The following is a 15,332-nucleotide window of genomic DNA, read 5'->3' on the forward strand; positions in this document are numbered from 1 at the left end:
ATATTGGTGGTGATGTCAGAGAATCACATAACACCGAAGGAAACAAGGCCAGTCAGAATGTCTCTGCATTTTCAGAAAAGAAAACTAAAGCAAAACGGCCAAAAGATACCTTCCAAATTTTGAATATTGTCATTGAAATTCAAGGTCTCAGATAAAGTTAGAAACTCTGAGGTCAAGTGGCAGGACTCTCCAGTTAAGTTAAATTATTTTTCAGTCTGTGCGTGCTCAGTTGCTTCAGTCGTGTCCAACTCTGCGACCTTATGGGCTGTGGCCGGTCAGGCTCCTCTGTCCGTGGGGATTCTCCAGGCAAGAATACTGGAGTGGGTTGCTGTGTCTTCTTCCAGGGATTGAACCCGCATCTTGTTTGTCTCCTGCATTGGCAGATGGGTTCTTTACCACTAGCCTCCACCTGGGAAACCCTTTTCAGTCCAATTTTCTTCAGTATCTACTCATCTCAACTTGCAAAAAGAGTATAGTCTCACGAGGAAAGGAAGTAAATTCAATATTTATTGTGTTTCTTTAAAACCAAGGGACCAAAGAAGTAAGCATCCTTCCCTCTCAGCTCAATCATAAAGTATAGCATCTTTTGCATCCACTCACTCCCTGCACTATACCTGTCCCTCATCCCACCATCCAGTGAGTCATCAGGTCTTAACAACTTACCAAATGTCTCCAAGGTATTTCCTAAATCTACCCCCTTTCTCTCCATTCCTATCTCACTGCCCTGGTTCAGATTCATAGCAACACTCCAGAACTATTTACAAAGATCCCTAATTCATTTCCCGACCTCACATTGCATCCCACTACAGACTCCCCATTGCTGCTGCTGCTAAGTCACTTCAGTCGTGTCCAACTCTGTGCGACGCCAGAGACGGTAGCCCACCAGCCTTCCCCCTCCCTGGGATTCTCCAGGCAAGAACACTGGAGTGGGTTGCCATTTCCTTCTCTAACGCGTGAAAGTGAAGTCGCTCAGTCGTGTCCGACTCCTTGCAACCCCATGGACTGCAGCCCACCAGGCTCCTCCATCCATGGGATTTGCCGGGCAAGAGTACTGGAGTGGCTTGCCATTGCCTTCTCCGAGACTCCCCATTAGTCTTTATCAAAGCCTTAAACTCATTGTAGGTCATCATTCAGATGCTTAAACTCCAGCAGTGATTTCCCAGCTCTTTCAGAATTAACCATGAGCCTGTTATCTCTATGGGCTTTCCTGGTGGCTCTGCGGTAAAGAATCTGCCTGCAATGCAGGAGACATAAAAGGTGGGGGGTTCGATCCCTGGGTCGGGAAGATCCTCTGAAGGAGGGTATGGCAACCCACTCCAGTATTCTTGCCTGGAGAATCCCATGGACAGTGGGGCCTGGTAGCTACAGTCCATAGGGTCACAGAGTCAGGCACTACTGAAGCAACAGCATGCTCGCACGCTCTTATCTCTGGCCCATCCCTACCCTCTGGTCCTCAACCTTCTTACTTTCTGCCACTGCCATCAAGAACCCCGCACTCAAGCTCTAATGATAGCAAACATCTAAATTGCTCTTACTATGTGATTTACACACCAAAAAAACTTTTATTTACATAGCAGCCCTTTCATGTAGATATCCATATTATGCCCTTTCTATAGTCAGGGGACCTAAGGCACAGAGAGATTAAGTAATGGCCCAGGATAGAACCCCGGGCAGTCTGTCTCCAGAGTGCGTGTTCTTAACTGCATTATGCTTCCACTTTCTAAACAGCGTCACAGCTTCTTGCCTTTGTGTGTGCTTTCTTAGCATTCTCCTACTTCATGCTCCTGAGCACTGCCTGTCATCCTGCAGAATTCAGTCCAACCATTCAGGAAATCCTTTCCTGACTCTTCCAGAAGGAATTAGGCACCTCTCTTGCCTACATTGTTTATCTCCTTGCATTGTAATTGCATTATCTGGTCATGCATCTGTCTCCTGGACACTTCCCTCCGGGGGCAAACTGTCTTCTTCAGTTAGTATTCCCAGCTCAAGATACAAGAGCGAGGACATGGCAGATATTCAGTAAATCCGTGTTAGCCGAATAAAGGAAAATTTGATCTTCTAGACATAAATTTTTTATACTGTTTATGTGGAAAAAAGAAAAAATACTTCAAAGAAATAATGTAATTTTAAATATAAAAAGATATACCCTTGATCTGTAATTCACAGAAATAATCTTCTGATACTGTAGATAATGAATAATGAATTCATTATTTGATTAAATGGCTGAGCACTATTAACCAGTAAAGTTTTAAACAAACTTTAACTTACCTAATGGAAAACCTGAAGGGCTGATATATATCAGAAAATAAAACATAGGCGAGTACCTCTGACCATCACAGGTTTCTTCTTGAAATAATGAACATGTTATTGCTTAAGTTGAAGTCCTTTCATACGTGAAGGTGAGAGGTGATAAAGAAGAAACAGGATGGGGTTGTACTCTTGATGTAAGAGAAATATGCACCAAGTCATTATGATACGTTAGTAATAGTGACATTTGTAGGTTTCAGTTGACAGTTATTCATCCACTATTTAATCCTTTACTTTTAAGAGCCAAAATTGAAAGTCATTGCTTTTAAAATTACATTTTGTCATATCTCTGTACATTAAAGCTTTTAACATGCTACTCTTAGTGCTTACAGATGAGTGTAAGATCAAGTTCAGTTGAGTTTCTGTATTCATTAGGTTTAATCGTTAGCACAGCAGTGCCTTGTGTTGGATTATTCATTTTCTTATTGATGCCCTTTGTTTTCATGACCTAATTGCTTTTTTATTGAGTTGAAAGTACCAGTATGCTCAAGGATGTACTGTTTCCTGATTGAGATTTTTTTAAAAAAAGGGGGGGTGGTCGAGGAGCAGAAAGAAAATCCTTTAGGCATCTCTTTGAAAAGTCAGGAGAATTGTACAGTCTACATAGCTATTTGACAATAAGGCAAAGGATATTTATGTATATTGGTTAATAATTTTAATTGGCATTTATTGTAAATTAGAGATAATTTTATATAAAAAGAAACTAACAGCTGTTTCCTTATTTTGATTGTTAATTGTTTACTATTTTATGCATTTGGTTGTCAAGCATTGTCACTTCTGGAATGCTTAATTTGTATCAGCTAAATACATGGAGACTTGGTAGTGGCAGTGTGCTGCTGTGGAAAAACCACTGAGCAGTGGCTGAGGAAGGAGACCTGGCTTCCAGACTCTGAAAAGACTCCACTCGGCAATACTTTGGGCTTCTGAATGTAGTACTCACATTAGGGATAAGACACAAAAGTCTTTAGGGTCCATATACATGTAATGTCTTATGATCATATAATCATAAAAATTCACCAACATGACATTTTTGTAATTCATTTAGCATTGGAAAAGAAAAATTTAGCATATCATAAAATAGAACTAAATGAGAAGAGGAAAAGTTCATAACAATGTTTAATTATTCTATACCAATACCATTGCTTTACAACTATCTGTTTTTGAAAATACTTATCGAAATTTTCTTGGCTGACTTTCTTATCTACCAAGTAGACTACTCTGCAGTTCTTACTCAATGATTTAAAATATCGATGAGAAGTGGTTAAAAATTCAGTTTAAGAGAACTGGCTTTGACAAGTTTACCTTTTTTTTTTTGCCTAACAAAACACGACTTCAGAATCAATATTCAAGAAAAGGAGATTACCGTTTAGTTACTCTCAAACAAAACTTTTTTGTTAGTATAAAAATGTAATTTTATATTACTTTTTAAAAATTTGTTAAGCAGCCTGTGAATAAAAGCTAAGTTGGATTCTTTTGCAGTATTATGTTAGTGTCAGTTGTTCTGAATAAAAATTCTGAGCGCATTTTCAGTTTTACCTTGGGAGTTTACCCAAAACATAAATAAACATCCAACAGCATTGCTTTATTACTGTCTATGCAATTCAGCGACAGTGATATTTTTAACCCAAACCAAGGTTATCTAGATTTATTAAAAGAAAAAAAAATACTGTCCTCTAGTTGGATAACCTACAGCACATGATAATCAGCCACTGCCAAGAAAACCAGTGTCCACTTCCCAAATACAAGATCCGGCAGATTGTAGATAAAGTGGTACCTTGACACCATTCTGTAGAGACCATGTTGAAATGAGAGAGGCAGATGGAAGAGAAGACAAGTGGATGTTATAGGCTAAGTCAGGACACCATCTACTTTCAGCCCCTTTGAAAGTAGGGGTTTGAATTAATTCTTAAGGAGTTTGATTTCCAGAAGGAAAAACAGAATTTCAAATTGTAACTTCCCCGGAGAGTGTTTCAGCAGATTTTAGAGCCTTTTGTATGTCAATGATTGACCTCGCAAATTGGATCCTGTTTATCCCCTTTCTATTATATTCAGTAAAGCAATGTGAAAATTGGTCTCTTCACTCATATCCCACTGACTTAACCTAAGAGTGTGATTCATAATAAAATTTTGGTCTTTTTAATATTGATTCACGCAGTTAACATTTCCTCCCTAAATTATTAGTTTTAGTCAACATTTACCTTTTTTCTCTCAGCATTTTTTTTTTTCCTCGCACAGTGTTGGTTTCTCTCTTTCCCGCTTTTGGCATCACCATAACATTTTATTTGGAGATAATACAGAAGCTCTTTTCAAAATCATTAGTGATATGAAACTGCATCAATAGACAGCAGATCCTGACGGAGGGATGTGGTTAAAAAAACCCCTCTTGGAAATCAATGTTTTACCTACTGGGGACTTTTTGGGGCTTCAAGGCTTTCAGCCAAGAGTATAATGTGCTGTTTTTAGACAAACCTTTGCCAGTCTTAAATTTTAGTTAGGCTTATATAGTATGTTTCACTTGAATTTCAGTTTTAAGTGTACAGTCATGAAAGTCTCATATTTGAAAGATCAAATATATTCCTTTAGTTTATGTGAAAGGAAAGTCAGGGGCTTCCCTTGTGGCTCAGAGGTAAAGAATCTGCCTGAGATGCAGGGGACCCAGGTTCAATCCCTGGATCGGGAGGATCCCCTGAAGAAGGGAATGGCTACCCACTCCAGTATTCTTTCCTGGAGAATCCCATGGACAGAGGAGCCTGGCGGGCTATCGTCCACAGAGTTGCAAAGAGTTGTACCTGACTGAAGCAACTGAGCAACACACAAAGGAAACTGTATTGCACCAAAACCTTGTATAAATAGGTTCAATTTGTCGTCTACAGATGTGTCCATTAAGGATTCACTCAGCTCGTTCATTATTGCTCCATTTCAGCTATAGTAACTGAACATAATATCTACTTGGTAACTGTCTTATTAAACACTATGCCTTCCTTTCACAATTTTTTGGCCTTAGACTCCACTTACAATCTCTAGTTATGACACAGAACTGAGTTGTTGTATTTGTACTGTAAGAGGGGGAAAAAAATCCCTGCTATATTAGGTTATGATGATCTAATAATATTATATTATCAGTCACATCCTACTCTTTGTGATCCCATGGACTGTAGCCCACCAGGCTTCTCTGTCTGTGGGATTTTCCAGGCAAGAATACTGGAGTGGGTTGCCATTTCCTCCTCCAGGGGCATCTTCCTGACCCAGGGATCAATCGAACCCAAGTCTCCTGGGTCTCATGAATTGGCAGGCGAATTCTTTAACACTGAGCCACCTGGGCAGCCCATGGTAATAATAGTAAATCTAAATCTGTGGTCAATTTCCCTATTCAAACATGATAACATTAATTTACATAACAATCATGTAAAGGAAACCTTTGGTATTAAGCAGCTCGGAGAAAACTGTAAAATCCTGGAGCAAAAGTTTTGCTCATGCAGTAATTTGGGAAAAATACTTTAGAGGCAGATATTCAGAATAATAAAATAACCAAGAAAAATACGTGATGTTCAAGTTACTTTAGGGAAGATGTTGTCCTTGGAAAGTCGGTGAATCCCCACGTTGCAGGATTGTGGTGAAAATTAAATGAGATCATTGATACACGGCAGCATTGAGCACACTTTCTGGCCTAGAGTAAGTGCTTGTTAAAAGATGTTGGCTCTTGTTAGTATTACAGTTATCTATATTCTCGACTTCCTAAGCAAAAAAAATAAAGCTCGGTTTAATCTAGTCCCAGTAATATTTATAAAATGTGCAGGGTGTGAGTAGTGCTCTACTAGGCTTCACCAAGACAGATGCCTGCCACGGCCCCTACCCTAGACGGTGGGAGTAGAGAGGAGATATTAATAAATCCCAGACAGAAAGGGAGCGCAGTGCAGTGCAACACGTTTCGTTCGAACATTATCATCTTCTGATGTGTTTGCAGCAGTTGTGTAAATGTTAAAACCACAAGTAATTATTCTTTCTCTTCTGTCACGTTCTCTCTAATTTGAACTGTCTCAATATTTTTGTTTAGAAAAATGACTGAAAGAATGAGCAATTGTGTCAATAATGAAGACACCCCCTCATTTTTTAGCAAAGAGACAGCCCCCAAATCGCAAGAAGTGAACAATTAAGTGAGTCATAAATCTATCATTCATTGTTAAGTGGAACTTTTTTTTTTAAGATAGCAAGGTTCCATCTCATTTTTATGGTGCAATGAAAAACTATCCCTTCAGTAAGACAGTCCTCAGAACAGAACGATATTTTGTGTGTCTTTGTGCCCTGGAAACATCAGATTGTCAACTTTTTTCTTATTTGCAAATGGAGCCTTTATTCTGAGAGAAGGGAAGATTCATGGATGCATTCTAAATCTGAAACATCTGGCTTTCGTAATAATGTAGTGGAAGCAGCTTGTGCTTTGGATTCAAATCAAAGCTCTCCCACTTACTGACAAGCCTTAGAAACTCCCGGAACCTCAGTTTCCTCATCTGTCAAAAATCGGGACGAGAATGCCTGACCCACATGACTCTCAGGAAAGAAATGAGAGTGGTCTGCCAACACAAAGCTGCTTTATGACACAGACTCCAGTCTTTGGAAGAATAACTTAGTACCCAGTAAAATTTCTTTACTTCTGCCTCACAATCCAGAGGCTACTGTATGTGCTGAATGTTTAAAGTTCTAGTTGGCAGATGGACTGTTAATTTCTCAAAAGATTCTAAGCAGAACCAAGAAACATCAAGGATGAGTAGGGTCAATAGGAAATTCATGAAGGTCTGGTTCATCATCAGAGTGACCTAGTCAAGCCAAAGAGACTAGTCTCTTTTTAGAATGTCTGCTGCCCTCCAACTGGTACAACCAAGAATAGTCTTGGCTTGGGTGTATTCTTGGGGTATTTTTCTAAGAATACACCACAAAAGACACTGAGGTTTCACAGGAGTTTCTTCTCAGTCTGACATTACGCATTATTATATTGTTTCCCTAAGAAACCCCCAGATAGAGTGGAGACTTGATTTTTACTTTTAAGAATCTGTAATCAGGAGTCTTTAGCTGGATAAGAATCAGAAATCTGATTTGCCCCCATTCTGCAGTAGGCATATTGAAATTTTCATTATTCCCAGATTTCTGACCTCTAAATGTTTTGTGGTTGCCTTTTCCCTTAGAGCCATCCCATGAAAAAGATCTCCTTTCCCCTAAAAAAAAAAAAAAAAACCTGATTGTGATTTACAACAGCTGGATAACTTATAGTTGCTGTTGCTTTTAACAGCATTTCAAGCATTCAGGGCAAAGTGAATGTAAGACTGAAGACTAGAAGGGCACAATTTTTTCCACTAAAAACTATTTTAGGTGTGTTGCTTACAGTAGAGCAGTGGGTTATATGAGCCAATTTACTGTTTACAATTAAAATAGATGAAAAGACGTAGGTTTATTTGTGACACAAAACAATGTCTTGACATTGGAAACTAACTTAAAACTTTTTAAAGGTCAAATGTAAAATTACTTGACAGTAGTGAACATTATTGGGCTTCCCTAATAGCCCAGTTGGTAAAGAATCCGCCTGCAATGCAGGAGACCCCAGTTTGATTCCTGGGTCAGGAAGATCTGCTGGAGAAGGGATAGGCTACCCACTCCAGTATTCTTGGGCTTCCCTTGTGACTCAGTTGGTAAAGAATCCACCTGCAATGCAGGAGACCTGGATTCGATCCTTGGGTTGAGAAGATCCCCTGAAGAAGGGAAAGGCTACCCACTGCAGTATTCTGGCCTGGAGAATTCCATGGACTGTATAGTCCATGGGGTCACAAAGAGTCGGACACGACTGAGCAACCTTCACTTCACTTCAGTGAACATTATTATATATATAACATCTTTAGTTTAACAAGATTGTATGCCGTAAATGTTTCAGAATTGTCCTGTTGAAAGAAAAAAAAAAAAGAAAGAAACCTAAGTGGGAAAAACATTTGGCTGAAGTAAAAACAGAAAATCAGTACATCAGAGGTTTAGCTCTATGCTCAACTTAATGTTTTCCTGTGGCAGTTTGCTCCAAATTCCCAAAAATAAAATGCCATTAACAAAGTACTAAACAAAGTAATTTCTATAACCTATATATTAGAAATTCTTTTTCAGATACCTAATAGTGGATACTATAAGATACTGGGCATTTTCCTATCATGTTGAGTGGTTTTGATGATGAAGCTGGTCTCTTAAATAGATGGTCAGTAGGTAAACGTCTTTACCCTCTATTACAGGGGAGAAGATTATTGACTAAAATATTTCAGAATCTACCTTTAAAAGCATAGTTAATCATCCGCTCAAAATAGCACACTGAAAGTTAAACAGCTTCTCTGGCACTTAGTGTAGCTAAACCCAATATTTCCTATTTGTAAATATTTATTTATCCAGAAGGAGACTAGAAATATGGTTTGGAACGTTGCCCCTTATGTAAGTCCAGTGTCTTTTGAACCAGAATTGCTATTTTTGACACCCAAGTTGACTGTGTTCCACATCACCTCTGACTTAGGAGGCCCCTTTTTAAAAAATACTTGTTTTATTTGGACTCTGCCGGGTCTTCGTTGTGGCCCGCGGGATCTTTGTTTCGGCAGGCAAACTCTTGGTTCCAGCATGTGGGATCGAGTTCTCCAACCAGGGATCGGACCTGGGCCCCCTGCGTTGGGAGCATGGCGTGTTAACCTCTGGACCAGCAGGGAAGACCCTTCGGGGTCCCTTTGAGTCTCATGTCCCTGGTCTCCCACTTTGTTTCCTCTCTTCCTTTGTGTTCCTGGAATTTTAGGGTGAGATTGGATAGAGAAGGGTTTTCAGAGTCTCAGAGTACGCCCCCGTTCCAAGGAGCAGGTCTGGGTTGTGCTTCAGAGCGTGGGCTCTGGACACGCTGCTGGGTTCAAACCATGGCTTAACCAGTTTATAGCTGTTTGCCGTTGGGCAAGTTACGGGATCTTTCTTTTCTTCAGCTTTCTATTTATGTAACCCAAGGATACTCTTAGCACCTCACAGGGTTGTTGTTGTGAGGATGAAAGGTGCTTTATATCCGTGTGTAATAGCCAACACTCTGCGTAGGCGCGTGTACTGTTCTGGGTATGTATTGTGGATACCTACATGATGCTTACGTGCATGATGTTGTTAGTGCGCTTGGTCATTCATACCATCTAAAATGCTTGCCGTTGTTAATATTGCGTGGTCGTGTTGGTGATGGCTGCCTCGGGAGAGTATGTGGGAGTCTCTGATTCAGATGACTTTTATGCCTCTCTCACACTAATGAAATCATTGCTTAGCGTGTGAAAAACCAAGGCACGGTATAGTTGAAGAAACTCTAATGGAGACCTCATGACGAGGAACTGCATTTATCTGCTTAATCCGCCTTTGTCCTCATCGCCCATCTGCCTTGTAAATCTTGCAAGGCTGCCGCTTCCCTCAGACCTCATTCCTCATGTGCTCCCTGGCAGATGCGTCCTAACTAAGCTCCCTCACAACAGTCTCACCCTTTAATGCCTCCTTTCTGCTGCCACTCTTGCTTTTTTCTCGACACACAGCTAACGATGCCACTTCCTACTCATAAACAACTTTGGCTGTTCTTTATCTATGGTATAAAGTTTAGTAAAAGTTTAGTATCAAGTCTCCGGTATTAAAGTTAGCATGACCCAAGAGACTTGTGTTAGCCAAGCCTACTTGCCCAGCTTCCGAAAACTGCATCCCCTGAAATGACCTATATTTCGCCTTCACAGGAATCCTCATCCTTCTCAAACACAGTCATGACTCTGAGATCTATCATGAATTCCCTCTCTCCAGGAAGCCTGTCTCTGAACCATCTAGTAAAATCCAGTGCACTCTTAATTGCCACCCTTCTACCATTCTTTTTCCTAGGAAAGCATGCAACCCATCTTTTGGTAGAAAGTTCTGTGTGAGTAAATTGTTACTGAAATTCTTCTTGACATAGAGGCAACCCGTGGCAGTAGACACTTGTCAGTGTGGAAGAAAAGATGCAGGGTCTCCGAGTTTTCTTCTTCGTTAGGGGGAAGTTCTACTTTATTTGATTCTGCTGCTTACATTTAACTAAGGTAATGTGCTAGGAAATGATTAACAGGTGCAGCAGATTAAAAAAGCTTCAATTAGCTCTCTATTAACAGATTTAGTAGGTGGGCACTTGCATGATTTTCTGATTTTTATATTATGTGGTTGATAAGCAGTTTCTCTCAGCGGTGTACTTGGACATCACCTTGATGTTTGAAATTACCGAGTTACACGTTACATTTTCAGTTCTTATCCCATGTTCCCTCATAATTTGACTTGTAGTGCCGTTTCTGAACAATTTTAATTTTTCCAGCATAATCTGTCTATGTGTTTTGTGAGGATTTGAAACACAAATAGATGAGTGTTCTGTGTAGTATTAGCCTCTAATTGCACAGAGTTTGGGAGGAGAGTGAGTTCAAGGTGGACTGAGGTTGTCTGAAAGGTATCATGAGAGCCCTGGGCCTTAGCTGATCCTTAAAAATGAATTTTGAGTTAAACAGGAAGTCAAACACTACCAGTTACTGACCTGCTAGAGCAAAGACTCAGATGTATTCAGAGGATGGTGAGCTTGGCCGTGGCCATTGGAAGTTAGGTTAGATATACAGGGCAGGTCAAACTGTGTCCCCCTCTGAGAGCCAAGCCAGGGCACTGAGCCACTAGAGTTAAGTGTGATCTGAAAAAGGAGCCTGAGAGAAGCGGCACTGGAGAAAGATTTTGTTATATAGAACATCTTGGGAGTGTTTATTAGCTTTATTATCACACATATGCACGGAAGTTTGCACACAGCTTCAAGGAGCAATCTTCCTGCAGCCCATCATTGTAAGGCCCGCTGAAAAACCCTTCAACTAGAGACCAGGAACCCCAAACAGCAGGTTATGGAAAGACCTAGTCAGATGGCAGTGAAAGCTTAATGTAGAATGGTGGCAGTGAAAATGGAAAGAGGCCTTTTTGAAGAAAAATTGACAAGATTTGGTAACAAATTGGATATGGAGTTGAAAGAGGCGGGGGGAATAGTCAAAGATGATGACTTGAGTGACTACAGAAAAGATAGTGCCGATGAAAAAGATTAACCTTGGTCCATGAGAACTAGTTTCTGTTTTGTGCTGATTAGTTTTATATGCTTGTATTTATAATTTAAAGTCTAGGAGGAAAAAAATGAAGTGAAAAGACTCATAATGTCTAAACATCCAAATAGAAGAAAGTTTCCAAACTTCGGGCTCAAAGAGAGTTCCACATTCAGTTGAGCTCTGTGAAACAAGGCAAAGTGTCCTCCTCACAACATCATAAGCCAGAAATATGTTCTTTGGATTTACAACTTCTTAAAATAGGAGTCAATTAAAAGAAAAAAAAAAGTAGAGCAAGTGTTTTCAAGTTAACTGGAGAGAGAAAAATTTTTTTCTGCTAACACCACATTTGAAGTTCTATATATTTATACTAGTTTTAATATGAGTGTTTAGATTTGTAACCCAGCGAGGTGGATTCTGTTATCCTTGATACAGATTGTATTGTGAATGCTCAAATTGTTTTATGTGAAACAATATTTTTCATCAAATGAAACTATAAAACAGGCGAACTCTAAAGTTGGTCTGCTCTTCATTTCTTATAATCTGTAATCAGGAAATCCATTCACTCGTGCTTTATAATTTTTGTGCTTTTAAGTGGTCAGGGGAATGTGACATCTACATGCAGCCCCATCCAAATTGATCATCGTCCCAGGCAGAGGGTAATTTTCAAACGTAGCATGAAGAGAGGTGGAAATCTATATCTCAGAAGTTTATTGAAGGGTAGCATTTCCCACCTCCCGACCCTGACTTTGAAAGAGACGGTTCTGTTGGGTGAATTTATCTTAAGGTAAGACAGCAGCCTCAACAGAAGGCCACAGCGCCCGGAGTGAGGAGGAGGCCACAGTTTCCGAGCCGGTTTAAATGCAGGCTCTTCTTAGCAGTAAACCACACGAATGTATTCATCATTGATTTTCAAATGATAGGTTTCTATATCACTGGTTTAGGATCCACAGCCTCACATTCCTGAATCTATATTATGCCAAAAGAATAACAACTTGGTGGCTGGAAACAGAAATGGTTATTATATGGCTCCAAAATGCTAGCTGGCACAATATGCTAAAAACAGCAGAAATTCACCGGTAAAAGGCAGAATTTATTTGTTCTCAAAAATAACTTTTATGCTCTAAAAATATGAATTTAAGAAGTGTCATCGTGGTTCAAAATATTTTACCTTCAGTATGTAAACACCTTAAAATATGTGACTAATCTTCTAAAATGGCATAATTTCCGAACAAGAGGAAATATTCCAAGAGGAAAAATAGAATGCTTTTCAAATCTTTTTTTTTTTAAGTTTTAAGTCATTTATTAGGTGAAAACCTAAAATATATGTTTGCTTTTTATCTCCACCCCCCACCCCCCACCTACTGCTGCCCCAAATCATTGTTTAAAATGTGGGCAAAAGGCTTTGTTGGAATTTCTCAGAATTCACTCTAGAAAAAAAATTTTTTTCTTAATAAAAAAAAAAGCTTTTCTCAGAGGCTTCGTGCAGCATTTCCATTTTCGCACACTGGCCCAGTGCTCGTCATATCACAGGACAACACATTTCATAAAGCGGTTTTACTTCCTTTTAGCAAAATAACTCCTCCATGCAAACCAGTATCGGCATCTACCAAGCCCGGGTTTTACTTTCTTCTGATCTGTTCAAGCTTCATTGCACTGCTTAACTGACTTTTTTTTCCCCCCTTTCTTTTGAAATTACCCAGCTAATTTTCCATTTGATTGTTTATTTAAACCAGATCTCACACAGGCTTAATAGGTAAGTGACATAGGCATTCAGCGTATCTGTCAGTCTGAGCTTCGGCTGACAGGAAAGAAGAGTGCAAACTTTGTCTCGGTTTTCTCACTCCGTTTTTATCCCATGGAATCTATTAATTAAAACCAAAGCCCTAGCGTAGTCACAATAATGATTCAGTAAGACACATTAAATATAAAAGTCCTCTGAGCATTCTGTTTTATCAAATGTCTTTCTATGTGAACATACCCTTTGTATTTCTCCTAGCCAAAAAAGGTAAATGTGTTTGTTTCTTGTAATAACTTTTGCCACAGAAAACTGTCCAAATTAATTGCGCAAATTTCTTCTTGGCTTTTGGCATTGTTAGTTGGCTTTAGAGAATATAGCTAATTTTCTTGAAGTTTTATTACAGAAGAGCAGCTTATATAAAAATTCAACCAACATTTCGTAAGCAGCTACTTTATACTTGATACGTTTTGCCAGGAGGGGGTTGTTTGTTTTATTTTGTGGGGTTTTTCCTCTAGTAAGGTGGAGAATGTTATACATAATCCAATTGACAGATTTAATCTTGTAGTTATTTGTTATATATTCAGCCTGTTTATTCATGCATAAAATAAGGCAAGTAAAATGAAAGGGATATGAAGAACCAGTATGTTCTAAACATTATTAAAGTTGTGTGTGCATGCTCAGTCATGTCCGACTCTTTGCAACCCCATGTACTGTAGCCTGCCAGGCTCCTCTGTCCATGGGATTTCACAAGCAAGAATACTGGAGTGGGGTGCCATGGCCTCCTCCAGGGGATCTTCCTGACCCAGGGATCGAAACCTTTCCTGCATCTCCTGTATTGGTGGGCAGATTCTTTACCACTGAGCTACTTGGAAAGCCAAAACAGTGTACCTCAAATAGATTCTAATTCAAAAGATGTGCCCAGAAATATCTCCTGAAATATACTAAGGCTTTGCCTTCCTAATTCCTCCCCGTAGCTCGGGTCATCACAGAAATTTCCAGACTGGATCACACTATCAGGCCTTCCTAAAATATCCCAATGCTAGTAGACCTCTCTGTCCCCTTAAGGGCCTGTGTTCCCTCTGCTCTGCAGCCTTCAGGGGTCTGCATTTCCACCATTTAAAACCCAGACATGTAGCCTGGAATTCACAGGCTAACCTCCAGTGAGCTCCACAGCCCAGCCCTCCGTATTCCTTCAGAATCTCTGCTGCTTCTCTCATGGGTTCCCTTCTCACCAGGATCCTCACAGAGCCTCTGGCCGTCCTCTGTAAATCGCCACCGTGGCCCTCTCCTAGTGCCCGGTCACAAGGCCAGAGATCTTTTTGTCTCCTCTGTTTTTGCAGGACCCACATCAGTTCTTGCCTCTCCGGTGAATCTTGTTCGGATAATCTCTTCCCTGCTGGGAACCCAGTAGCCCTTCATCTGGATTCCTCCGTGGCACCTCACCCCAGGCTGCCCCGTCTTGGTGTGTGCGTCTGGTACACGTCCATATCAGATTGCCACAGAGGACTGCAAGGGCCTTGGAGGACCGGGGCCTTGTCTCTGCTGCCCCACAGCGTAGCAGTTATCATTCGTCCTGGGGTCACAGGGGCTGGGGTTTTGCCATAATGATAATGACGACAGCAACAACGGGGTTTGACTGTCTCCTTTAGGGAGCTCCAGAAAACAGCTGTCTGGGTTTCCAGCAAGGGCTGTTGAATTGGCCTGGGTGGTTTCTCCGATCCTGCAGTCAGAGGCGGTGGAGGAAACAGGGGCTTCCGGTTCAGCTCAGGTTGCATCGGCGGCCTCTGCACCTCTGCCGGTCACGGGCCAGTGTATTTTGAGTTCTGAGAAATGGGCACCTTCAGATGGCCGTTTGTCTGCTAGTGGGAGGGGGAGAACTAAGCATCAGAGACCCAAGAAAACCCTTTCAGGACAGTTCCCACTCGCTGGCTACTCCTGTGCCCTGGGCATCGGCCCTTTAGTGGAGGCCTCACCCCCTCCTTTCAGCTCCTGAGAAGGAGTCCTGCTTTCTGAAGTTCTCCGTGAGCAAGAGAGCAGGGCTTCAGGTTCGTCCACTGAGCCTCTCGAGCCATCGGGAGAAATCGCTCAGAGAAAAGGGGAACTGAAGAGCGAAGCGTGTGAGAGGCTGCTGCGCCTCCCACATGTCCTAGAATCTATAGCCTCGCTGGTGTGTCCTTTCC

At 40.8% G+C, this 15,332-nt stretch overlaps 1 protein-coding gene across 10 annotated transcripts in view; it reads left to right on the forward strand.

The window, feature by feature from the left end:
• Positions 1 to 15,332, forward strand: part of MEF2C (myocyte enhancer factor 2C) — a 177,955-nt gene that overhangs the window by 147,555 nt on the left and 15,068 nt on the right.

The sequence above is a fragment of the Capra hircus genome, chromosome 7, assembly GCF_001704415.2.
Source record: "Capra hircus breed San Clemente chromosome 7, ASM170441v1, whole genome shotgun sequence".
NCBI lineage: Eukaryota > Metazoa > Chordata > Mammalia > Artiodactyla > Bovidae > Capra > Capra hircus.